Source organism: Pongo pygmaeus, chromosome 4, assembly GCF_028885625.2.
Source record: "Pongo pygmaeus isolate AG05252 chromosome 4, NHGRI_mPonPyg2-v2.0_pri, whole genome shotgun sequence".
Taxonomy (NCBI): Eukaryota; Metazoa; Chordata; class Mammalia; order Primates; family Hominidae; genus Pongo; species Pongo pygmaeus.
In genome coordinates, this window is record NC_072377.2 from 159,912,062 (window position 1) to 159,937,345 (window position 25,284).

At 41.6% G+C, this 25,284-nt stretch overlaps 1 pseudogene; it reads right to left on the reverse strand.

Moving 5' to 3' along the window:
• Positions 1-21,978: 21,978 nt before the first annotated feature.
• On the reverse strand, positions 21,979-23,112 carry LOC129037008 (large ribosomal subunit protein eL6-like; annotated as a pseudogene).
• Between the last annotated feature and the right edge of the window lie 2,172 nt (positions 23,113-25,284).

The window sequence follows — 25,284 nt, forward strand, 5'->3', positions numbered from 1 at the left end:
AAATTTTCCTTGTAATCACAGAATCCTGGTGTACTAAAGGGAAGGGGCTTTACAGATCCATTTTGTGCTGCAGGGTTTTTAACCAGGAGAGCACACTGGAATCATATGGGGGATTTTTCTCTAATACTATTTTTTTCTTTTTTGAGATGGAGTCTTGCTCTGTCGCTGAGGCTAGAGTGCAGTGGTGTGATCTCAGCTTACTGCAAACTCTGCCTCCTGGGTTTAAGTGATTCTCCGCCTTAGCCTCCCCAGTAGCTGAGACTACAGGCACACCACCACGTCCAGCTAATTTTTGCATTTTTAGTAGAGACAGGGTTTCACCATGTTGGCCAGGCTAGTCTCAAACTCCTGACCTCAAGTGATTGGCCCGCCTTGGCCTCCCAAAGTGCTGGGATTACAGGTGTGAGCCACCATGTCTGTCCTCTAACACTATTTAGACCAGGATTTTGCTACCTTAGATATTGCTTTCGGGTTGAGCATATTATTTTAGAAGAGTTTCCCAAGTCACTTGATGCATATTACCCATCAAAGATCCCTGATCTGGTGTAACGACCTCATTATAGAGATGAAGAAACCAAGACGTGGAGAGATTAAGAGGCTTGACCAGTGGCTCACAGAGAAGTAGAGCAATCACTCTGTGAGTCATCTTCCTCTGCAGAGAAAATGTAATAAAATGACACTTTTATTTCTTTATGGCATCTTTCAGCTACTAAACATGAAACAATTAACAACTAACTAGATCTAGTAACGTGTAGCTCTGAAAACAGAGTTGAGTGAAAAAGTGAGAAATTGAATGAGATTTATATAAATTAAACAACACAAAGTTTTGCATTTTACAAACCTACATACATATTTAAGGGTCTGTGTCAAACACATTAGACTGGGTGTCTGTTGGAAGAGAAGGGTATTGGAGAAGCTTCTGGGGATAAAAAATTAATACCCAAGAGAGGGGGTCATCTTAACTGGTAAGTATGTTCTATGAATTGAGGTTTGAGATTTTTTAATTCTCTGCACTCAAAGTATTAGAAAAAAATCTATAACCAAGAGACGAATGGATAAACAAAATGTGGTATATACATATAATGGAATATTATTCAGCCATAAAAAGGAATAAAATTCTGATACATGCTACAACATGGATGAACTTTGAAGACAGTATGCTAAGTGAAGTAAGCCAGATACATGAAGGTACATATTATGTGATTCCACTTATATGAAATATCTAGAATAGGAAATTTATAGAGATAAAAAATAGATTAGAGGTTTCTAGGGGCTGAGAGAATGTGCAAAGGGCAACTATGGTTAAAGAGTTAATGGTTACAGGCCGGGCGTGGTGGCTCACGCCTGTAATTCCAGCACTTTGGAAGGCTGAGGCAGGTGGATCAGATAAGGTAAGGGGTTCAAGACCAGCTGGGCCAACATGGTGAAACCCTGTGTCTACTAAAAATATAAAAATTAGCTAGGCATGTTGGTGAGCACCTGTAATTTCAGCTACTAGGGAGGCTGAGGCAAGAGAATCACTTGAACCCAGGAAGCAGAGGTTGCAGTGAGCTGAGATCATTCCATTGCACTCCAGCCTGGGTGACAAGAGCAAAATGCTGTCTCAAAAAAAAATAATAATAATTTAATGGTTACAGAGTTTCTATTTGAAGTCATGAAAAGGTTTTGGAAATAGATAATGGTCATGGTTGTACAATATTTTGAATGTAACTAATACCACTGAATCGTACACTTAAAATATTTAAATTGGCAAAATTTATGAATATATTTGTCCACAACTTAAGAAATGATGTAATACACCAAAATCCATTGAATTTTATACTTTAAATGGGTGAATTGTATGATATGTGAATTATATCCCAATAAAGCTGCTAAGAATGTGCAAACATGATTTTCTTTGGCTTTACGTTCTTCTGTGGAAAAATGGAAGAACTTAAGAGGAAGGGAAATAACATTTACTCAGCTAAGCACTGTGATAGGTGCAAGAGCTACATTCCCTTCTCTACAGTACTGTAGCTTGAATGTTCAGGGTAAGCTTCTGTGTTGGACATTTCTGGCAGCTTGACATTTTTCTGGCAATGCAAAGATTTGATAAGGTTTGAGAACTGGGAATTTGTCATATAAATAGTAGCTATTAAGTACTTCAAGTTGGTGTCTACTTGGCACAGGACACGGTTGTCCATGCTATTTAAAAAAAGAAGTGTGAAGAGGCCTGCAATCCTTCCATTTTAGCTTTTGGCAGACAGTGACTTTGGCATGAGAAGAGTGTACGGTATGTATAAGATTTAAGTTGTTTGCCACAGGGCATTTGAAAAATGCAGTTGGGCAGGAACAGATGCTTGAAGAGTTATTAATTATGCTGAAATTTTCAGAGGTTCCCCAAATTTCTTTTAGCCATTTCCTCCTCTCAGTCCTGAAAGTAAGTTGAGAAGTAAGTTTAATACTGTTAATTTTTCAGACCTCTACTCTCTGGAGAATAAGGAGGACAGTTGATAACTTTTTTTTAATTGGCAAGAGAAGTTTAAGTGAGCTCTTTCAGCCTTGAAAATAAGTTTTGATTTTTATAGGTTGAGATCAGTTCCTACTTCATTTAAACTCTTTTCATCCAGTCTTAATTATATCCATGTATCTCACAGAGGCTCATCCTCTGGTCTTATGGAATTATCATGCCAGCCAAAAGTGTGGGTGGGAACTGCCATTTCCAGTGACTGACAAAAGAGCATTTTATTCTATTGCCTTGCCCAGTGATAAGCTAGTGGCCCAGCCACTACTGGTCATTTGCATGCATAGTGGACCATTTCATTAAGAATTTCATTAAGATGGTAATGTTTAATGTTTCCTGGGAAAAATGAGTTTTTGGCTTGTTCAATTATATAATTAAAGCCGAGAATTAGGGGAGATTGCAAACTGCTTGCATAATGTGGGCAAGTATAATGATAAAACTTGTAAATAAGTTCAAAAGAGTCGAGCTCTGCACGAATCCTGAAGCTGAATCATATAAGGAGGGTGTGTATGTGGAAAATGTGAGCTGAAAAGTGCACCAGAGTTTAATCCTGGTGTCTACCAGCTGAGCTCCTTGATCTCTGAGTCTTTGCTGGGAGATGGATAATAGAACGGAGTCAGGGCTGGGGACTGATTGGTTGGGTTCCAGAAAGTTCCAGGAGCGCACTTTAGTTTCTCTATAGGCAGTAACTTCCTATATAGAACTGAAATAACAATGGCATAGGTATACAGGATTTCTAAACTGGTGGCCAGGTTTCTCTAATGGTGTTTTCCTTTCCTTGCCTCTGAGGTGACATCATCCTTACCCTCTTCCTGAATTTCTTCTAGCCTACAAAACAGGATGTTCTGCCTTTTTGAAAGTACTAAGAAAGCTGTTTCTGCCCTTCCTTTCAATTTTTTTACCTACTTTTCTCTAAGGAAGGTAAAGTCATAAAATGGTTTAGTGAGGTGGAGCTAACTTTCCTGAAGGATTGAGGAGGTGTGGAAAAATTCAATATTGTACATAATATGTATGATTCATATGTGAATATTGGACTTTCCTTTTCTTTAAAAATTTTCCCTAAGCCATGTGTGCCCTCAGTGGTTCCAGCCTTCCCCTTTTCTTCACCTCCACTCTTCCAACCATGGAAAGCATGCCTTTCACTTTATTATGCAGAACAATTAGGTCCTCCTTAGCTCCTACATCCTAACTTGGCTCTAAGGTTTTTTTGTTTTTGTTTTGTATAACCAAAGGCCCAGGAACTATGCTTTTTCTCTCTTCCTCTTGATTCCTGTAAGGTCTATGTCAAGAAGAGAGGTTGGTGCTGTCTGTGTGTTTGGCCTGCATAGATATGCTCTCAAAGGTTGTTGATGTGCCTGAGACCTAGGGAATCTAACACATGAGAAGGGACCAAGGGAAATTTATTCTATGCTCTTCTCTGATCTTCTGGTAACTTTTGAAAGCCAAATACCAGTAGGTTACTCACTTTTTGCAAAATATATGTTTTCGCCAGTTCCAAGACCCCATTTAAAATAATCAGAGAGCTTTAGGGTTCTGGGGTAACAAAGAGGACATCCAGTGATCTTACTTTCTGCATCTTAGCTTTTACTGACTTTTTAAAACCTGGGACATGTCACAGGAGCCAAAACGAAGACAGTCTCAAGCCCAGCTTAGAGAATCAGTGAGACCACTGTTTAAGTCCTGGTTCTCCACTGCTTAGCTGTGTTTCACCTAAGTTTCCTCATGTGTAAATATAGACATGATAGTTTCTACCTCCTAAGGTTCTTGAGAGGATTAAATGAGATAATATTTGTAAAGCACATAGCAGAGCAATTGATCTTTCAACAAATGGGTTCCTAGTATTACATTTCTTAGTAAGCCTTATATAAAAGAGACAAGAACGTCTCTTCCCACTACGCCATTTCTCCATACCCTCCTGGTTTTAACCTCCTCCAATTACTAGAATAACAAGGGAGTAGCTGGCCTGCTATGGGATCTTTGCCTCTAATGCAGAGGTGTTCACCTTCTTGTGTCTTTTTTGGGAGCTCTTGGCCTTCAGGTTGATGGTGATGTAAGGGGCTATTTGTTGGAGCCTGCCTTTTCTAATAGGAGTCTTCATATTAGAAAACAGACACATTCAAAAGTTATGTACATTCTACAGGTGTGCTAAGGGAAAGAGGAAAGTAAGTCTAAGACAAAAGGCACGCAGGTATACTCAGTAACATTTTTTGAAATAGGTAAGCATGAATAGTATGACAGAGGCTATAGCTACTTAAAGAAGCTGTTTCACAGAGGCTGAAGCAGAAATATTGCTTGAGCCCAGAAGTTCAAGGCTGTAGTGTGCCGATGATGCCTGTGAATGGCTACTGAACTCCAGCCTGGGCCACATAGCAAGATCCCATCTCTAAAAATAATTAAAACATTAAAAAGAAGCTGTTTTAGTTCAGTTGCTTACTTCTAGAGAATCATGGGAAGCATTAGTACAGAATAAAATAGCTTTAATTACATGTAAAGTTTTCAAGATGGGCTAGACTTGGTTTCTTTACCATCTTTCTCTCTTATGTCCAGTCTTCTGCCTGGGGGGTGGGTAGAAGTGGTATTTAAAGGAATACTTTGATGACAACATCAAAAGTTGACACTCAAAGAAGACAGTGATACTTTTACCTCTTTTTCTTATAATACATAAGCTGCAATTAATAACTGAATCTAGATGATTACTGGGTTGGTACTAAAGTATTTGAGTGAATTCAGTGAAGGCTATTAAAAAATTGAATGGTAAAGTTAGTGATTTTATCAATTAAAGGAATGATTAATATTTTAGATTGAATAGGAGAAAAAGTTTCTCATGAACAATACCAAAATCTAGTACCAGGCCTTTACCAGGGCTAAAAATACTCGTTTGAAACTGTGCCATGTACATACTGACACTGAGTTGGCAGCATTGTGTAATGCAGTGTGTTCATGTCCTTGCTACACTGTGGTTTTGGCTATTTTAGGGTGATCTTTCTTTGTAGAACCTAACAGAGCATAGGAATTCAAATTATTTGTTAACTTGTTGCTTTCCCAGGCCTTTCTAAAACAACAATGATGGTGATAAAGGATGCTTAAAACCTTGTAAATTCCCATCCCAATCATGTATTCCATCAAGATGTCACCTGTTAGACTCCATGTGTCAATTAGCCAAAAAATGTTAAGAAAATTCTTACATTCCAGTTCTGTTTCTGTCTAAAGGCAAATTTTGGATTTCAGGTATGTAGACTTCTACTTTGTGCCTAGAATTGGGCTGAATGCTGCTCAGGTAATAATTCAGGTGTGGGGTGAAGCTGCAGTAGGCAATGATGATGGCAGAGAGAAGGAAGAAGCAATGAATTTGAGAAAGTTAGGTAAGAAATGACAGAATTTGGAGCTGAAGGCTATCATCCTTAACAAACTAACACAGGAACAGAAAACCAAATACTGCATGTTCTCATGTATAAATGTGAGCTAAATGATGAGAACTCATGAACACAAAGATGGGAACAACAGACACTGGAACCTACTTGAAGGCGGAGGGTGGAAGGAGGGAGAAGATCAGAAAAAATAACTACTGGGCTGTGCACGGTGGCTCACGCCTGTAATCCCAGCACTTTGGGAGGCTGAGGCAGGCCAATCCCTTGAGGTCAGGAGTTTGAGACCAGTCTGGTCAACATTGGTGAAATCCCGTCTCTACTAAAAATACAAAAATTAGCCGGGTATGGTGACGCATGCCTGTAATCCCAGCTACTTGAGAGGCTGAGGCACAAGAATCACTTGAACCAGGGAGGCAGAAATTGCAGTGAGCTGAGATGGCACCATTGCACTCCAGCCTGGGAAACAGAGAGAAACTGTCTCAAAAAAAAAAAAAAAAAAAAGAAAAAAAAAGAAAAAAAAAACTATTGGGTACTAGGCTTAGTGATGAAATAATCTGTACAACAACCCCCATGACATGAGCTTACCTATACAACAAACCTGCACGTGTACCCCTGAACCTAAAATACAAGTTAAAAAAAGTGACAGAATTTGATTAAAAAAATTGGTGTAATTTATTAGAGCCCCATAGTGATATTTGTTTCACAGCTGATGTGGGTGTTATTAATAACATATAATTTAAAATGGAATTACCTGAAGTTGTTAGCTCTCAACAATGGGCTGATAAATGAGTTATTATAGAATTTAAAATATGAAGAATATTTTCCTAAAGAACTGACACCGACATGGAAGCCTACATAACAACACACAGATAAGTCCAGGCTGACATACTGTGTTTGCTGTTTCATACTACTAATGACGTGCTGGAGAAACTGGAGAAAGATGTTTCAACACCCAGAGTCAGAAGCATGGGATGTTGTATTTGAAGGTCCTTTGAAACCATCTTCTAGATCAGAGGTTGGCGAATCTTTTCTGTGAGAAAACAGATAATAAATATTTTAAGCTTTGCGGGCCATATAGTTTTTGTCTCGGTGCCTCAACTCTACCCAAGGTGTTGTAAAAGCAGTCATGGACAGTTTATAAATGAATGGGCATGGCTGTGTTCCAAAGCGACTTCATTTACAAAAATAGTGTGTGGATTTAGCCCATGGATTAGGCTGTAGTTTGCTGACACTGTTCTAGGTAAATTCCTCCATTTTACAGACGGGAAAACTGAGTTGAATCAGTGTGTATTTAAAATACTTAGCATGGTTCCTAGCACATAGTAAATATTCAACAAATGATAGTTATTTTTGTTATTGGGAGGGTCTTTGCCTAAAAGTGATACAGGGAGAGGTGAGCTATAAAAGTATTGTCAACAATGACAACAATGATAGTATGCTTATTTGTCTATGTTAAATACACATACTCTTTTTTTTAATTTGAAGGATCTTTTTCTCCGTGAGGAGGCATTTGAATTTGGTGTCTCTCCTCCTTTTTAAAAAATAAAAACTGTAATATATTAAACATAACACCGTTCTTCAAAATTCAGCTACATCATCCGACTGGCTAACTGTTCCAATTCCACATTCTAATCCATAGGCCCTATCCCTGGACTCTTAGGTAAGCATCTGAGATCTCTGTTATTTTAGAATATGGTCTCTTTTTCTCCCTTCCTCTTTTCTTATCTTCCTACCTTAAACCAGGATAAAACCTAAGCTCTGGGGTATAGTATATCATTTTGAGAGATAATGAATGTCACCAAAGTGACTACAAAATTACCGGGCCATCTCTGACTGTCCCTTTGCAGTCAATGTAGTGAAATTGTACAGTTAATGTTCGTAAAGAACGATGGAGATGAAAAGCAATATCTGAGTGCTAAATGTTATTACTAAGAAAAGGAGAAGCTGAATCATTCTTTTTATATGTGTCCTTAGCCACTCTATCCCAAACCTAATATGAGCATGGAATTTCATAATTTTAACGGTTCTTTTAATAATGTTCAATCAGATATGAAATTAAGAAAACGAGGCTTGCCTTCTGCCCCCGCTCTGCTTAGCTGACGTTTTAGGCAGAGTGTGAATAATATTTCCTAGTTCCCGTGGAGCAGACTGAGCAAATGATGTGAGAATCTCTTCAGTTCCAACCAGGTGGCGGGAACCAACCAAGAGTTGGGTACTGCCGAGGAAAATTGATGGGCAGTTGGTAAAATAGGTGTGAATGAGAGAAAGCTTTGTTGAGGAACCATGGTGGGTATGTGGGCACGTTCTACATTATTACAAGTATTGGAAATTTCCCAGGGGAACAGCAAGATCTTCTCTTATTTATGTTTAATTTTTAAAAATTCCCACTGGGCGCAGTGGCTCACGCCTGTAATCCCAGCACTTTGGGAGGCTGAGGCGGGCGGATCACGAGGTCAGGAGATCGAGACCATCCTGGCTAACACGGTGAAACCCCGTCTCTACTAAAAACACAAAAAATTAGCCAGGCGTGGTGGCGGGTGCCTGTAGTCCCAGCTACTCGGGAGGCTGAGGCAGGAGAATGGCGTGAACCCAGGAGGCGGAGCTTGCCGTAAGCCGAGATTGCAACACTGCACTCCAGCCTAGGCGACAGAGCCAGACTCTGTCTCCAAAAAAAAAAAAAATTCCAATCCTGCTCCTTCTGTAAGATCTTTTTCTAACCCCTTTGGGTTTTAAGGGAGTCTGAGAATGTGAGTTTTGTCCTGGCCACAATGTTAGACCCTTTGAGTGGTTTATGACCATAGTAATTCTGACACCTAAAACTTGTCAAGGGCAAAGGCAACAGGTGGACAGGTATAGTCTATTATCAGGGTATAGAAATGATAGTTACGTCAAGGTCAAGTTTTCACCTGGATACAACAGGCTGCTCATATCTTTTTTTTTTCCATCCATTTTTTGTTTTTTAGAGACAGGGTCTTGTTCTGTTGTCCAGGTGGGAGTGCAGTGGCCGATCATGGCTCACTTCAGCCTTTGAACTCCTGAGTTTAAGGGATCATCTTGTCTCAGCCTCCTGAATAGCTGGGACTACAGGCATGAGTCACTGCACCCAGCCTCATGTCTCATTTTTATACCCATAGAGAGAGAGAGACTTTTTCAGTTGGTCCCACAGTCATTTTAATTATGCACAACACACCAATGTCTGCTGTGATCATAATTGCAACTCTGACCTGTGTTCTTTTGTGATTTAAATGTATTCTCCTAAGTCTGGTTCTGAAAGTTGTTTTACCATGGTAAGTCGTACCCAATGCCATGTAGCCTCAGAGAATATGGCTGAAGTCTGGAGTTGTTAGAAACCAGGCATGATTTGAAGATATGCAATGGGGAAGGTAGAGATAACTGAGAAGAGAAACTGAAGTTTAGATTCTGGTCTTGGCACTTGTGACCCAGGACTTGTGTTGTTTTGAAGGCCATCAGAAAATAGTTGCCACATATTGGTGCTACTGTATTGGAGATGCCAGGCATGCATTGGACAGCTCCTTTCTGAGTGCCCACGCACAAAGCCCTGCTTTATGGGACAGCAGATAAGATGATCAGAGCACGGTTTAGAAACTCAAATAAGTAAAATGGACTATTATCAAGGTGTTAATGAGGGGGTAAGTATTAATGTTTATACTACCATAAGATTCTTGTTTGTTTTACAAACGAATCTTAGTTCTGTGATTCCCTATCTGGGTTTGCAGAACACTCTGGGCAGTGGGTTGTTGCAACAAGTTCACAAATTCATGAGCTCACCAAGAATGAGTAATAGGTCTTACACATAAGTGCATGACTATCTTTAAATATATATAGATGATAATATGATTAAGGTTAAAAAACACAAACTATTACTGATTTCAATTGCTTTTTAGCATTGCTTTTTAGCTTTCCAGCAGCTATCTTTAAAGTGTTTCTGTGTTGCTATCCTACAGGAATTCACATAATGCCTTTACAGTAAGATGTATCTTCATGATTTTTTTTGTTTAAACATCTTAATTTAAAAATAAGAACAAATTATCATATATGTATTCACATATTTATCATTTCTAGTGCTTTTCAGTCCTTTGTGTAGATCATAATTTCCCTCTGGTACCATTTTCTTTCTGATGGACTTCCTTTTACATTTCTTATAGTATGTGACTATGTGACTATTGGTGATGAATTCTTCCAGCTTTTTTACATCTGAAATAAGTCTTTATTTAACCTTTGTTTTTGAAAGAGATTTCCACTGGGTATAGAGTTCTAGGCTGACTTTTTTTCTTTCAGTACTTTAAAGATGTTGCTTCACTATTTTCTGGCTTTCCGTTTGCTGTCATTCTTAGATTTGTTCCTTTGTACTTGATGTATCTTTTTCTTCTGGCTGTGTTAAAGCTCTTCTCTCTATTACTGGTTTTAGGCAATTTGATTATGATGTACCTTGGTATTCTTGTATGGGGTTCATTGAACTTGTTGGAACTGCAGGTTTATTTTTTTCACCAAATCTCATTAGGCTGCTTAAAATTATCTCACAGTTCACTGATGCTCTGTTCATTTGTTTTTCCAGTCTTATTTTTCAGCTTCATTTTGAATAGTTTCTGTTGCTATGTCTTCAAGTTCATGAATCTTTTCTTCTGCAGCTCTAATCTACTGTCAAGAGGATGTGTAGTAATCTCTCTTCTAACTCTGCATCCTAGTCTTCCAGTTCCCCTATACAGAGGCAACTACTGTTACCAATTTATTGGGCTTTTTTCCCAGAGATGATGCATATTTTTAAGGAGATAAAGATACATATTCCTTTTCCTCCCATAACAGCATACTATATATACTGTTAAACACTTTACTTTTATCTTGATATGGTGCTTGGATATGTTTCCATGTAGAGATGGTGCATTCTTTTTAATGACTGCATAATATTTCTTTTGTGGATGCACCATAATTTAACTTTCACATTTTAGATTACTCTCTGTTATTTTCTAAGCGAGAGAATTATCTTAAAGTCCAGATATGATGTGAGAAGGTAGGTATGTTAATAGCAGATGCCTCTGTTTCAGTGATGTTCAATTACTTTTTTCCCTGAGTTCCAGGGAGGCTGCTGGAATGTCCCTGCTCTCCACAGATACATTTATGGTTTTTTTTTTTCTTAGTATCATAGAAGGTGGCATATTATAGGCTGGGGCAAAAGGTGGGTAGGTATATGGTAGGGCACTCCAGGAAGCCAAGAAGCCTGATCATTAGTTTCATGTAGCACTAAGAGTCTTACTGCTCTCCCTAAGCAGGTGTGCAGAACCCTGCCAGTTCTAGCTTTACTCCCCACAGTATCCTCACAGGTCACTGGGAGATTGACATGTTTCAGTGAGTAAGTGACAAGATAATGCTCTTGAGAAAATGAAGGCAAACCCCAGAGAGAATCAGAGATGCTGAGGCCGGGCATAGTAGCTCATGCTTGGGAGGCTAAGGCGGGAGGATTGCTTGAGCCCAAGAGTTCAAGACCAGCTTAGGAAACGTAGTGAAACCCCCATGTCTACAAAAAATTAAACAAAAATTAGCAGGGCATGGTGGTGCATGCCTGTAGTCCCAGCTACTTGGGAGGCTGAGGTGGGAGGATTGCTTGAGGCCAGGAGGCCCAGGCTGTAGTGAGCTGTGACTGCCACTGCTCTCTAGCCTGGATGACAGAGCAAGACCCTGTTTCAAAAAAAAAAAAATCATAGTTCATGGAGTGAGAGAGAGGAGTGAAAGTGTGTTGGAGTGCCACTGAACCTGACATTCCTGTAGTTGCTTCTTCATGTTGTTCTTTTTAAAATTTTTGAGCTATTCTAGTATTAACTCTTTTGCTTAAACTGGTTTGATTTAGTTTTTTCTCATTGTACTTTTTAGGATGATTTTGGTAACGGGGAACCCATGTGTTATCCCATGTGTTATGGTCTGAGTCATGTCCCCCATCCCCCATTTCCTATGTTGAAGCCCTAACTCACACTACTTCAGAATGTGACTGTATTTAAAGATAGGACCTTTAAAGAGGTGATTAAGTTAAAATGAGACTGTTGAGGTGGGCCCTAATCCATGATGGCTAATGTCCTTGTAAGAAGAAAACATTTGAGCATACAGGAGAGACACAGGGATGTGTGCATGGAGGAAAGACCATGTGGGGACTCAGATGGCTGGAACTGGGACAGCAGGGGATGGTAGATCCACTTCCAGCTTCTTCACTCATGAGTCTAGAATCCTGTGATGCTGGAAGGCTGGGCTTAGCTAGGACTGTCAGCCAGAACACCTACACTTAGGCTTCTCCAGCTTGCTGGTCTTAGCAAGAAGGTGGCTATCTGCAAGCCAAGGAGAGAGGTCTCAGGAGAAAGGCCTTGATGTTGGATTTCTAACTTCCAGACCTATGGGAGCATACATTTCTGTTGTTTAAGACACCTAGTCTGTAGTACTTTGTTATGACAGCCCTAGTTGACTAAGTTGCTACTTCAAAAGAGCTTGAACACTAGAGGAACGAATTAGTTCATGTAACCAGAAGCCCAGAGATAAGGCAGCTCCAGGGTTTGTTAACTTAGCCACTCAGGGCTGCCTCAGGGAGGAAGTTTTTCCATCTTTTTACTTTGCCATTTGTACCAGTTACTTTTGCTGTCTAAACAAATCACCCCAAAACATAGTGGTATATAAATCCGCTTGTTATGCTCATGGATTTTGTGGGTCAAGACTTCTGTCAGGGCACAGCAGAGATGGCCGGTTCCTGTTTCACGATTCTGGGCCCTCTGTAGGAGGTGCCTTGAGAGGCTGGATGTGATCTGAATGATTGAAGATGACTCAAATGGCTGGGAACTGGGACAGCTGGGGCTGGAAGAGCCACTTCCAGCTTCTTCACTCACACATCTAGAGCCCTGTGATGCTGGAAGGCTGGGCTTAGCTGGGACTGTCAGCCAGAATGCCTACACTAGATTTCTCCAGAGTGGTGGTCTCAGGGTTGTCAGACATCTTACATGACAGATGGCTTTCCTCAGAACAAGCATGCCAGCAGTGAGTGCTCCAAGAGAATCAGGCAGGCATGGCACAGCCATTTATGACCTAGACCACTTCTGTCATATTCTATTGGCAGAGGTAGTCAAAAGCTCTACCAGATTTGAGGGGAGGGGACCTAGATTTCATCGATGGTGGGAGGAGTGTCAAATAATTTGCAGCCATTAAAAAAAATTGCCACTCCATGCTCATCTTGGGATCTAGTTTTTTCACGATTGTTAAGAGTGCTGCAGCATCTTGGGTAATATGGTAAAACCCCATCTCAACAAAAAATACAAAAAATTAGCTGGGCATGGTGGCATGCACCTGTATTCCCAGCTACTTGGGAGGTTGAGGTGGGAGGATCGCTTGAGCGGCTTCAGTAAGCTGTGACCGCACCACCGCACTCCAGCCTGGGTGACAAAACAAGATCCTGTCTAAAAAAAAAAGAGGGCTACAGCAACTCTATGCTCTATGTGTCACAATCTCACACATTAACATCTAGGGGTAGAAAAGGAAAACGTTTCCCTGAAGTCCCACCAGCAGGCTTCTCCTCACATCTCCTTGGTGAGAATTGGGCTGTATGTCCTTTCCCAAACGGGCAAAAATAATGTCACTTGCCCTGCTCAGCTTGGCCTAATCAAGATCCACTCCCCTTGGGCTGAAGATAGGATGGCTTTCTTTAAGCATAAGGTCCTATGGAATGGGCAAATACTCTTCCGAAATTAGGGTCTGCCACCGTGGAGGAAACTCAAGAGAATGGATTTGGGGAGGTGACTTACAGTGTCTGCATAAACTTTCTATAAGGAGAGTCTGGCCTAATTAGGAGGGGTTTAAGAAAGAAGTTAAAGATGGCTTTCATTATGTCCATAGACTAGGGCCCTCGAGAAGACCACAGTTTGAATTCTTTTTCATGCTTGTACTTTCTCACTCTTATATTCGTTCCTTTTCTCCCCTTGCCTCTTCATAGAGATCTATTACAATTTTTAGTACCAAGAGCAAACGCTCCTGTTCCTGGGAAATCAGGGGATGCAGAAATAGCGTGTTCTTAAAGCAAATGTGACAGTTACAATAGGGATTCGGCCCCCAGATGGGGTCATCAGAGCCCAATGTGACTGCTACAATGCACTCCTGATTCCTCATAATAAGCATAACAGCCTCTGAGAATATCTCAGCACAAACTAGGTTATGAATGATTGATTAATAAGTGGATGAGTGCTGTACAGATCGCCACATGCCAGTTCTACTGAGAGCCATAATCTCCCATCTAACATTGTCTTATCACTGAGCTCACACAAGGAGGCCTGTTCTTTGTGGAACAAAGTCAGGGATGTTTTCCATGACTCATATTGGAAGCATCCCACAGAAAAAATCGGATGTTCCATAGTGGGCGGATGAAATCAAAGTTGTTAGAAAGTCTGTTTATAAGTCTTCCTGTCTGTGTGTGTGTGTCTTTCTGAGTGTGTCTCTGTATCTTCCTCTATTGTATTTCTGTATGTTTCTACACGTGTCTGTGTTTGTATATCTCTACGTGATTGCTGTGTGTGTATACGTCTGTGTGTGTGTCTCTGTGTGTGCATCTCTTTGTGCCTGTGTGTCTTTTTTTTTTTTTTTTTTTTTTGGAGACGGAGTCTAGCTCTGTCGCCCAGGCTGGAGTGCAATGGCATGATCTTGGCTCACTGCAACATCCACCTCCTGGGTTCAAGCGATTCTCCCGCCTCAGCCTCCCGAGTAGCTGGAATTACAGGTGCCTGTCACCGTGCCTGGCTAATTTTTGTATTTTTTAGTAGAGAAGGAGTTTCACCATGTTGATCAGGCTGGTCTCAAACTCCTGACCTCAGGTGATCCACCCACCTCGGCCTTCCAAAGTGCTGGGATTATAGGCATGAGCCACCGCAGCCAGCCATCTGTGTGTTTATAAAATTTATTTTTATTTTTAATTTTTGTGAATTATCTAATTTTTTACTTATTCTCTAGAGTCCAGTTGAGCTCTTTTGCAGGTATATAGTAGGTGTGTATATACTTGTGGGGTACATGAGATGTTTTGATACAGGCATGCAATATGAAATAACCTGTGTGTGTCTTTCTGAATGTATCCCTCTAAATCTCTGTTTCTTGTCTCTGGGCATGTGTAAGCCTGTCTCTCTGTGTGTTTTGGCATGTGAGTATATTCCTTTCTATGCAAGTATCTTTCTGTGTGCAGGTTTCTCTGTATGCACATGTGTATCCCTGTTTGCATATGTGTGCAGGCACGTGTGTGTGTGTTGTGTGTGTGTTTGTGTGTGTGTGTAGAGTTCAAGCTCAAGTGGAAAAGAGTAACCTGAGAGGAGGAAGCAGCTCCCCTCAACCCCCTAGGAGATCTAGATAAATTTAAGGCAGGGTAACATCATGTGAAGAGTGCGGAATGGCCGCTAGGCTCCCTGGATGTTCAACCCCATTTTCCCTTTAACTCACTGCAAGATTTTCTGTGATTGATTTCAATTCCCTGGGCCTTAGTTCTCTTGGAGATAATACTACTTGCTTAACCTAGCTCACAGGGATTTTTTGAGAATGAAATAGTAATGTAATTTCGAATGCTTTCGAAAAAGTTAAAAGCACTATAAAAAGGAAGGCATTAAATGGATTAATATTGGACTTGATTCAGGGAAAATTTTTATGTTCAAGATATGCATGGAAAGGGGACTTTGATTCAAATCAAAATCTTTGGTTGATAGATCATGAAGGTTGAGTCAAATGTGCTCTGGGGGAGGAAGGGAGAAAATCAGCTTTGTGCTGAAGAAGGGCATCCTGCTCCAAATTAGCAAAGACAAAGGAGGTTCATTTTGGATGCAAGTTCTGATCCATTAATGGCGGCTACTTAGAATATGATGTGAATAAGGTTTTGAGGGCTGCATCCTGGCCAAGGTGATAATAATGTCACTTGGGGTACCTGCCATAGACGTCAGGGACTCAGAACATGCAGGCTATGTGCTTACTGTCCCTCCCAGAGCAGGGCGCTGGGCTAGACAATATCAGACTTGGAGTCTGAAGACGGGGGCTGATGTCTTAGAAGTTGCCAAAAGTAAAAATCTTTGTAAGTTTTGAAGTCATTTAACTTCTCTTCTCTCATACTGCCTTGGTGATCCGCCCTTAGGGGGTTGGACAACAATCCAATTTAATTGTTGGATTTGTCCATAGATTTGTACAAAGTGGTATGAAGACAGGGTCTTATTTGAATTGGGAAAAAGAGATGATTTAGATTGTCATCATGGATGTAAAGAATCTTCCATGCTCTGCCATCTTAATGTAACCTCTCTCAGGTTGGCGTTGTCACAAGTTTTAAAAGAATTCTCTAATTTTTTACATATTTTACAAGTCCACCTGAGCTCTTAAGAAAATTAGAGACCAATGACATCACATAAACCCATAACACTTTTTTTGTACCTTGCCTGTTCAATATTTCTTTTCTTTTTTTTTTTGAGATGGAGTCTCTCTCTGTCGCCAAGGCTGGAGTGCAGTGGCATGATCTCCGCTCATTGCAACCTCCGCCTCTCAGGTTCAAGTGATTCTCCTGCCTCAGCCTCCAGAGTAGCTGGGATTACAGGTGTGCACCACCATGCCTGGCTAATTTTTGTATTTTTTAGTAGAGACAGGGTTTCACCATGTTGGCCAGGCTGGTCTTGGTCTCCTGACCTCCACCTCAGCTTCCCAAAGTGCTGGGATTACTCAGTGTTTCCTTACCTTCCAGCCCTTACTTGAAGATTCAGAGGTCTTCCCATAATAGCTTCATGACTCAGCACATGTGCAGCAACTTAATTTTCTTTTCTAATGCTCCTTCAACTAGCCTTTTTGACTTGAGTGCACAAACTCCTTTTCCCTTTATCAGAATAAATAATTGGTGTCATTTTGTGTAGATGAGCATGCATGAGTGTGTGTGTTGGTATCAGATATCGTTCACCTGATTATTGATTCTTTGCAAAAGTCAATAGCAAGAGAAATGCTGGTTAAATAGGTTTCATGTATCTTTTTTTCTAATTTGGGGGATTAGAGGTAGCAATGTGGGTTGGATAACAGTATAAGGAGGAAGCTGAACATTGCTTTTTCATACAGCAATTGGTTTTATGAAATACCTCATGTCAGGCACTGCTCTAGGCACTGCGGATAGAATGAGAACAAGAAAGACACAATCCCTTTCCTCACTCACTTTACTGAAGATACAGTTGAACACACAACTGCAAATGGGTGAGGCATTTGTTTCTGAGCACACATAGCAAGGGCATTGAACATTGCTGGGGCTGTGGGCAGAGGGGATGGGCAGGGAATACTTCTAGAAATGAGCCATGCTTAAGCTAAGGCCTAAGGAATGAGGAAGGCGCAGGGTAGAGAGGCTGAAATAGCACATGCGAAGCTTTGAAATAAGGAGACAGTGGCTCCTTATTATTCCTTATTATTCCTTATTCCTTATTCCTTGAAATAAGGAAGCTGTATGTGGGAGGTGTTCATTAGAGGGATGAGAGAGATGTTCACAGTGGCTGGAGTGTGAGGGCTCAGGGATGGAGATTGGGCTGTAGAGATAGCCAGTTTATAATGATTTTGAAGGATTCATGAAGGACTTCAGTGCCATATTTCTGCAACTTAAAAGGTCTTATGAATTACCCATAGGTCTTGTTAAAATGCAGATTTGAATGTAGGTCTGGGTGGGACCTGAGATCCTGCACGTGTAACGAGGTTCCAGGTAAGGATGTGGCTGCAGGTCGAGGGCCACACTTGGAGTAGTAGGGCTTTTGACTGTACCTGAGGGCAATGGCAGAGCCATTGAAGCATTTTAGGTAGGAGAATGCCATGACCTAATTGTGTGGTAGGAAGATACCATTACCCACAATGTGATAAATGGATTTTAGGTGGGTAGACCTGGAAAATGAAAATCAGTGAGGAGGTGGTAGTAGCAGACAGTCATAAGAAACTTGCCAACTAAGGTAGTGGCAGTGGGCATGTGGCCTCATTCCTTAGCCCTGTCCTGTTCAACTTCCTGCAATATTCCGTCCATATCTGCCTCTTTCCCTAGGCAGTGGGCTCGTTGATGATGGTGCTCAGGCAGTGTAGAGGGAGGCAGTGTAGCATCATGCTTAACAACATAAGCCTTGGAGTCGTTTGAGTCTGAATTCAAGTCCCACCTCCTTTATGTCCTAGTTGCTGAATCTCTCAGGGCCTCCACTCTCACATCGGCTATAGATGAGAATGACACTTGCCACAGCGTGGAAAGGATTAAATGAAATGATGTAGATAAAGTGCTTAGCCTATGCCTGACATTCATTGATTAAAAACATATGTATAGCTGGGTGTGGTGGCTCACACCTGTAATCCCAGCACTTTGCGAGGCCGAGGCGGGTGGATCATCTGAGGTCAGGAATTCGAGACCAGCCTGGCCAGCATGGTGAAACCCCTTCTGCACTAAAAATACAAAAATTAGCCAGGCATGGTGGCAGACACCTGTAATCCCAGCTACTTGGGAGGCTTTAGGCAAGAGAATCACTTCAACCTGGGAGGCAGAGGTTGCATGAGCCGAGATTCAGCCACTGCACTCCAGCCTGGGTGACAAAACAACAAAACAAAACATATGTACAGAACACTTGCTCCAGTGTGTTAGGCTTTGGGGATTTGGCAATGAACAAAGTAGATTTGGTCCCTGCCCACTTGGTACACTTGATAAACAGTAGTGGCAATAGTTGCTTATTATTCTTAGTTATATCTCTCTGCTGTTGGCCCATTCATTTTGCACATGGAGAAAACATGAAGCTCCAGTGGCTCTTTGGTCTGGACAGTAACACCCCAACACCATCCTGAACATGTTATGGAAGTGGACACTGTATTCTATACATTCGATTTAACTGATTTCTCAAGCCCTGGCAGTACTTTCAGCTTAATTACCCATAAAACTGAAGCAAAGATGCTTGAGGTCTAACACCATTTTCTGGCTCAGTAATCTATATGTGGCCAACCCTGCAACATTACATTTAATGTTTTTCAAAGGATTGGGAGAGTGGGTATGTATCCCATCATTATCTAGCGCCTAGAGAAGGCTAAAAATTTCCACGTAAAATAACGTATTTGATTTTGAGGCTGTAAGTTTTCAAAGGAGAAATTGAACTACTGAACACCTGAGGGGTGATATGGTTTGGTTATCACTCCTCCAAATCTCATGTTGAATTGTAATCCTCAATGTTGGGTGAGGGTCCTGGTGGGGAGGTGATTGGATCATGGGGGTGGATTGCCCCCTTGCTGTTCTCCTGATGGTGAGTTCTCACGAGATCTGGTTGTTTAAAAATGTGTAGCACTTCCCCCTTCGCTCTCTTCCTGCTCCAGCCATGTAAGATGTGTCTGCTTCCCCTTCTGCCATGAGTGAAAGTTTCCTGAGGCCTCCCCAGCCATACTTCCTGTATAGCCTGCAGAACTGTGAGCCAATTAAACCTGTTTACTTTATAAATTACCCAGTTTCAGGTATTTCTTTGTAGCAGTGCAAGAATGGACTAATACAAGAGGAAAAACAGAAGATAAGAGGAGTATGAAGATAGCAGTGGAAAGCAAAAATGATTGGTGGTCTTTGGCAAGGAGGATGGCACCTGGACTATGGGAGCTTTGGTTGGCTCTATAACCTGCCATAAGATGCCCAGCTGTAATAAATTAGATAGGTTCCCTGATTTGTAAAGACTCTGGCTACTTAAGCCAATGGGAATTTAATGGAAGGTTAGGGGAGCTGGATCCCACAGAGGGAACCTATGAGAGGCTTTCTGAGTATGAGGCACTTTAGAGGACCATGTTTGAGAAGGGGTAAGAACCTAACAGGACTTGGGAGGATTGAGCAGCAGGGACCCCTGCAATGGCCTCATGGCAGTTAAGAGTCTGGCTTGTCTCCTGGTTGGTCTACCATCAACTGTTATTCTCTCCCTGCATTTGTTCTAGACTCAAAGTCCCAAAAGACAACTAGCTAAGCCTAGGCTGCAGGTCTGTGCCCTGGTTGTTTTCTGACTGTAGGGGAAACCTCTGGTGACTTCAGCTTTTGTGCTGGGGGGTGGGTACCTGGAATTATTTTCCCATGATTATACATACTGGTGTGGTAAATTCCCAAAAGGAAATACATTAGAGTGTTATTAGGATGGGGGAAATGGATATAGGCATGTGTGGCATGTAAAATGACAAGGCTGATGACTTATTAGCTAAGAATCAACTTGTTTTATTGTTCCTTTGAGGTTTGTTTAAATGTTGCTTTCCTTTCTGGGTTTCTCCAGGCAGCTCCTCATCTTCAGTGTTCTCATTGCACTTTGTATTCCTCTCAGCTTTTAATTCTCAGGGACGAGGACTGACCTGATTCAACTCTGTATTCTTAGGGCCTAGCAAAGTGCTTAACACATAGAAGACATTTGCTGACTTACAGTTGAATAGAAAAAGTATGTGTGGATATCGTACCAGAAACACAATTGTAAGCAGCTAGGAATTTCAGTGGGTAACTTTTCTGTGTAGAAAACATTAACAACTATTTTGTAGCCCGTGTGTGTGTAAAACCCACTCCCCAAAGGCAAAACAGTGTAGAGTCAGAGACAATAAAGCATCCTGTCAATTTCAACTTTTATTCACTTGATTTTTGAAGAATATTTTCTTTTGCAAAAGCCTCCTTCACTTAAGAAGTTTTCCTGTCTTGTTAGGTACCAGCCAAACATTTTCTCTTTAATGTGGAGACATAGGATCCTTTTCCCTAAGATATTTTGATTGCTGCAAACCCTTGGGCTCGGCTGGAATCCAGCTCCCTAAGATTAAACCCGGACCATTTAGGGCATGTAGGGGCCAAGGGCCCTTGAAGGTTTGCTGAAAATCACTGACATGAGGCAGATTAATTAGAAAAAAGGCATACAAATTTATTTAACATGTATGCAAGAGAGCCTTTAGAATGAAGACCCAAAGATACAGGGGAAACTGTCCATTTTTATGCTTAGGTTCAACAAAGTGTGGACAGCCATGTGGAAATAGGATTGGACAAAACGGGCATGACCGAGTAGTGAAACTCAGCGAGGCCTTTCTGTCTAGGTTCTTCTTGGCCTGTCTGAGCGGCTTTCCTTCCTTCTGGGTGTGGGGCAGGACCCTCTCTGGAAGGGGGGTCTTATGACTCACAGACAAATAAAATAGGTCAGATCATTTCTTTATGGCCAGTTTTCACACAGAAAAGTGGGGGAAAGTTAGAATAATATTTTTAGGTTTTATGGCTGGCTTTAAGGAAAGGGGGTTCTGGTTCCTATGACCTACCTTGAGGAAGAGAGATTCTAGTTTCTCTGGCTAGCCTTGTAGGTGAATGGGACTGAGAGACAGGAGGGCAGGAGCAGGTCAGGGAGAAACATTTGGTTCTGAGGGCTTCATTTTAGGGTATTGTTTTCTGAGCCCCAACAGGCATCTATAGGGCTGGTAAATTTACCTGGAGTAGCCAAGTACAAATGAATTACTTCAGAGCTGGCATTTATTGCTAAATAGATAGTCTTATCTAAGGGTACCAAAATTCTAGAATATGAATTTTATCCTAAAATTAGGTCCCCCTGGCTCCCCTTCAGTGAAGTGACTGGCAAGGGACTGTGGAGAACTGAGGCATTTGCCTTCTAGACTTCCACCTCCCTGGTCTAGTTAGAGCAAGCAGCAGAAACTGACTGATATAAGCAGAGAAGAAATGTATGGAAAGGGCATGGGGCAGCTCCCACAGTGACCTGAAAGGCTGGAGAATTGGGCAAGATCAAAAGGAGAGTGGGCAACCAGGACCAATGCTAGAATTGTGAATAGCCCCTGGCCACAGAACCAGACTGACAGGGTCCCTGCAGTGCCTGCCACTGAGCCTGATTACCACAGCCTGCAGAGGTGCTGCTAGCTACATACAGTGAACACCGCTGACCCTACTTCTCCTGGGAATGGGATTTTGTTTTGCTATCATCTGCCCCCAGGATGGATTCTTTGCAATCTCGTATTCTCTGCATCTCTAGCTGCTGCTTCAAAGTCCTGGGTGCCCTGCTTTCAAGAGGGGTTGGGAAGGTGAGCACTATGTTAAAAAAATGTATCATTTATTTAATTTGATTCTTCTTAAGAAATTTAGAACATCAATGTGTGAGGATAAATTCTACTCGTCAGGGCAAACAGAGATCACAGTTAGCCCTGGAGCTGAGGAATAGCTTTGATTTTGGTAAAATTTGCCAGTCCACAGCTTTCTGATCAACTAGGCGCTACTCTATAACTTCATATTTCTCTTTTTCTGCACCAGAGATCTCACCTTTGTGGTGTCTGGGCTTCTGTAGTTTCTTCTTGAAGTAAGCATCAGTAAGACGTTTTGAGATTTTCACATTTTTTAGAGGTGGCAGTGACAAATTACTGATGTGTTTTTCGCAGAGAAACTCAATTGAGGACCAGAAGTCCAGTCACAAGTAAAAGCCATTGCCCAGCTAGCTGCTCCAGGAAAACCATCTTGCCTCTGTAGCGCCCAGTGAGGATGAGCAGAATGGTCCTGGGAGAGATGCTGGCTTGCAGTTTTCTGGCATGCTGACTGCAGGGTTTTTTTTTTTTTTTTTTTTTTTTGAGGCAGCGTCTTGCTCTGTCGTCCACGCTGGAGTGCAGTGGCACGATCTCGGCTCACTGCTACCTCTTGCCTCCTGGGTTCAAGCGATTCTCCTGCCTTAGCCTCCCAAGTAGCTGGGACTACAGGTGCGTACCACCATGCCTGGCTAATTTTTGTATTTTTAGTAGAGAAGGGGTTTCACCATGTTGGCCAGGCTGGTCTCATACTCCCGACTTCAGGTGATCCGCCCACCTCAGCTTCCCAAAGTGCTGGGATTACAGGTGTGAGCCACCATGCCCAGCCGCTCAACAACTTTTTAGACGCATCTCCAGTAGGATGATAGCTAGGCATCTTGTGAAGTTTAACCACTGGGGCACCACCATGCTTGTCACCACCAACTAGTTTTGTAACAGTTGCAAGAAACTTCTCCTTTTCAATCTTGGATTTAACCGCTGAATACTTCCTTTTGTACGTGCCTTTCTGGAACACATAGCAGGTCGGGAATATCTGCCAATTCCTCTGATGAGGACAGGATTTCAGCTGCAGTGGGGCTTCCCTTTCTTGGGCTTTTTAGCCTTGAGGTTAACCTTTGTCACGTTGCCACTAGCATCAGCCTTCTTGGATTCAGGTTTCTTCTCCCTAGTATCTGGCTTCTCAACTTTTTCACCTGCCATCTTACAAGATGAGAAAGACAGCACCAGGCTGGGTGCGGTGGCTCATGCCTGTAATCTCAGCACTTTGGGAGGCTGAGGCAGGCAAATCGCTTTAACTCAGGAGTTCGAGACCAACCTGGCCAACATGACAAAATTCCATCTCTACAAAAAAATATAAAAATTAGCCAGGCGTGATGGCATGTGCCTGTAGTTCCAGCTACTTGGGAGTTGAGGTGGGAGGATCTCTGGAGCCCAGAAGTTAAGGCTGCAGTGAGCTATGATCACGCCACTGCACTCCAGCCTGGGCGACAATGAGACCCTGTCTCAAAAGAAAGAAGAAGAGACGAAGACAGCACCACATTTTCAGGCTCCTTAACAAGATGCTTAAGGTTAGGGACCAGCAGAATTCCCCAAAGGTGATAAAGAATTTAATCTGCTGGGTAGCTAAAAGAAAAATGCCCATGACATCAATTTTAAGCCATTGTTGGTAAGTAAGAGAACCATCTTTTTGGTGTTTTAGATTCTGACATTAAAATGCTTTGTTGATTCAACACAACAACATGGATGGTTGGAGGATCACAAAAGAATCTACTATGTCTATTATTTCCTTGAGTGTCTGAATGAAATGTCATTGGCTCTGTGGCAAGTTTACATTGAACTTAGTGCAAAGACTCTGGATCCTGGCTTTTAATTGGGGCTCTCCCACTTACTAGCTGTGTGACCTGGGAGCAATCATTTAATCTTTCTCAGCCTCAGTTTCCTCATTTGTAAAGTGGAAATGACTTTAGCACTTATCCCTTACTTAGAGTTCTTGTGTGATGATATCCATAAAGCTCCTAGGACAGTGCTCAGCATATAATAGTGCTTAATAAATGGTAGCTATTAATGGCTAATTTAGAGAGACTTGAGATTGAGGATTGGCCAACAGGGTCAAAACGCAAGGCCTGCTGATGTCCAGGATGTACCAGGTGTCCACCTTCAAGGATCATTTGGAGGAAGGAGTTATGATAAAAGATGAAGTGAGTGACCTCCAAGTTGGATGACCTCCATCAAACAAGATGGGCAAATTCCCAAATGCTACTGGTCACAGGTGCCTGAGCAGAACAATCTGCTTTCAAAGTACAATTAAATAGGAAAATGCTCAGTGATCTCAAGGGGTAGACCCACCCCGGTGCCCCATCTGCTCAGTTTAGGCAGAGCCATTAGGCAGTGCTGGGGAAAACGTTTATCTCTAGTTTACAGAAGGTTCTTTTGGAATCTCTTTGCAGAACTCAAAAGGGGGGCGTTCTCAGACACAGATGAACTCAACAACCTTTGTTTAGGTTGGAATCCTGGGAAAGTCATCAATCTTTGGGCAACTCACATTTCTATTTTTGTTCCAGTTATCCAGCAGATAATAAATAGGTTTTTAGTTCTGCTAAGTGCTGATTTGAGAGGCATCGTTTTATTTATTGGGAGAAAATATGAAAGATGCAGCCTAAGAAATAATCTGTTGGTGTTGCCGACTCACCTTTTCAGGTAAGGCATCAATTTTTTTATTATTTAGCATTTTTGCTAAATTAAGAATGAGAATCACCAAAAAAAGAAAGATTCTAAGAGATGTGCATACATTTGTTTTCCCATAACTGAGGATCATTTAAGTTTATGTAAGATGCTATTTCAGAGTTAGCACATCACCTCTAAAGCTGCTGCTTTTAAAGCTGGGTAGGTTGTTAAAAGCACCATTTAAATGTTTTCATGGAAGAATTAGGGATGGAATATGTACACACTGGCCACCCAGGGAGAAGTTGAAATAGTCATTTACCTCTTTAATGGAGGCAGAGAATGTAATTAACAATCATTTGCACGTAACAGTTAAATATTTCATGGTGGTGACGATGATTCATCCTTACTTCCTACAGCATCTACAGCAAAATTAAACCCAGGTCTTAAGACGTTCAGGAAACTATAGAATGTAAAAACTCAACATTCATCCTGTCTCTGTTCTACTAACTCACCTTCCTTGTATTCCTCTCATACTCATCCTCCTTCTGCAAGTAGCAGTTTTAACTGCTGTATTGCTTGGCACCACAGGCTTCCTAATTTACAGAGAGAACTTGGCTAGTGCAGGGAAGGCAAATAGGTTTCAAGTCTCAGATTTCAACCTGAAATTGATTGGTAGTGGCTACCTAGAACACTGTGTTGAAAAGGCTT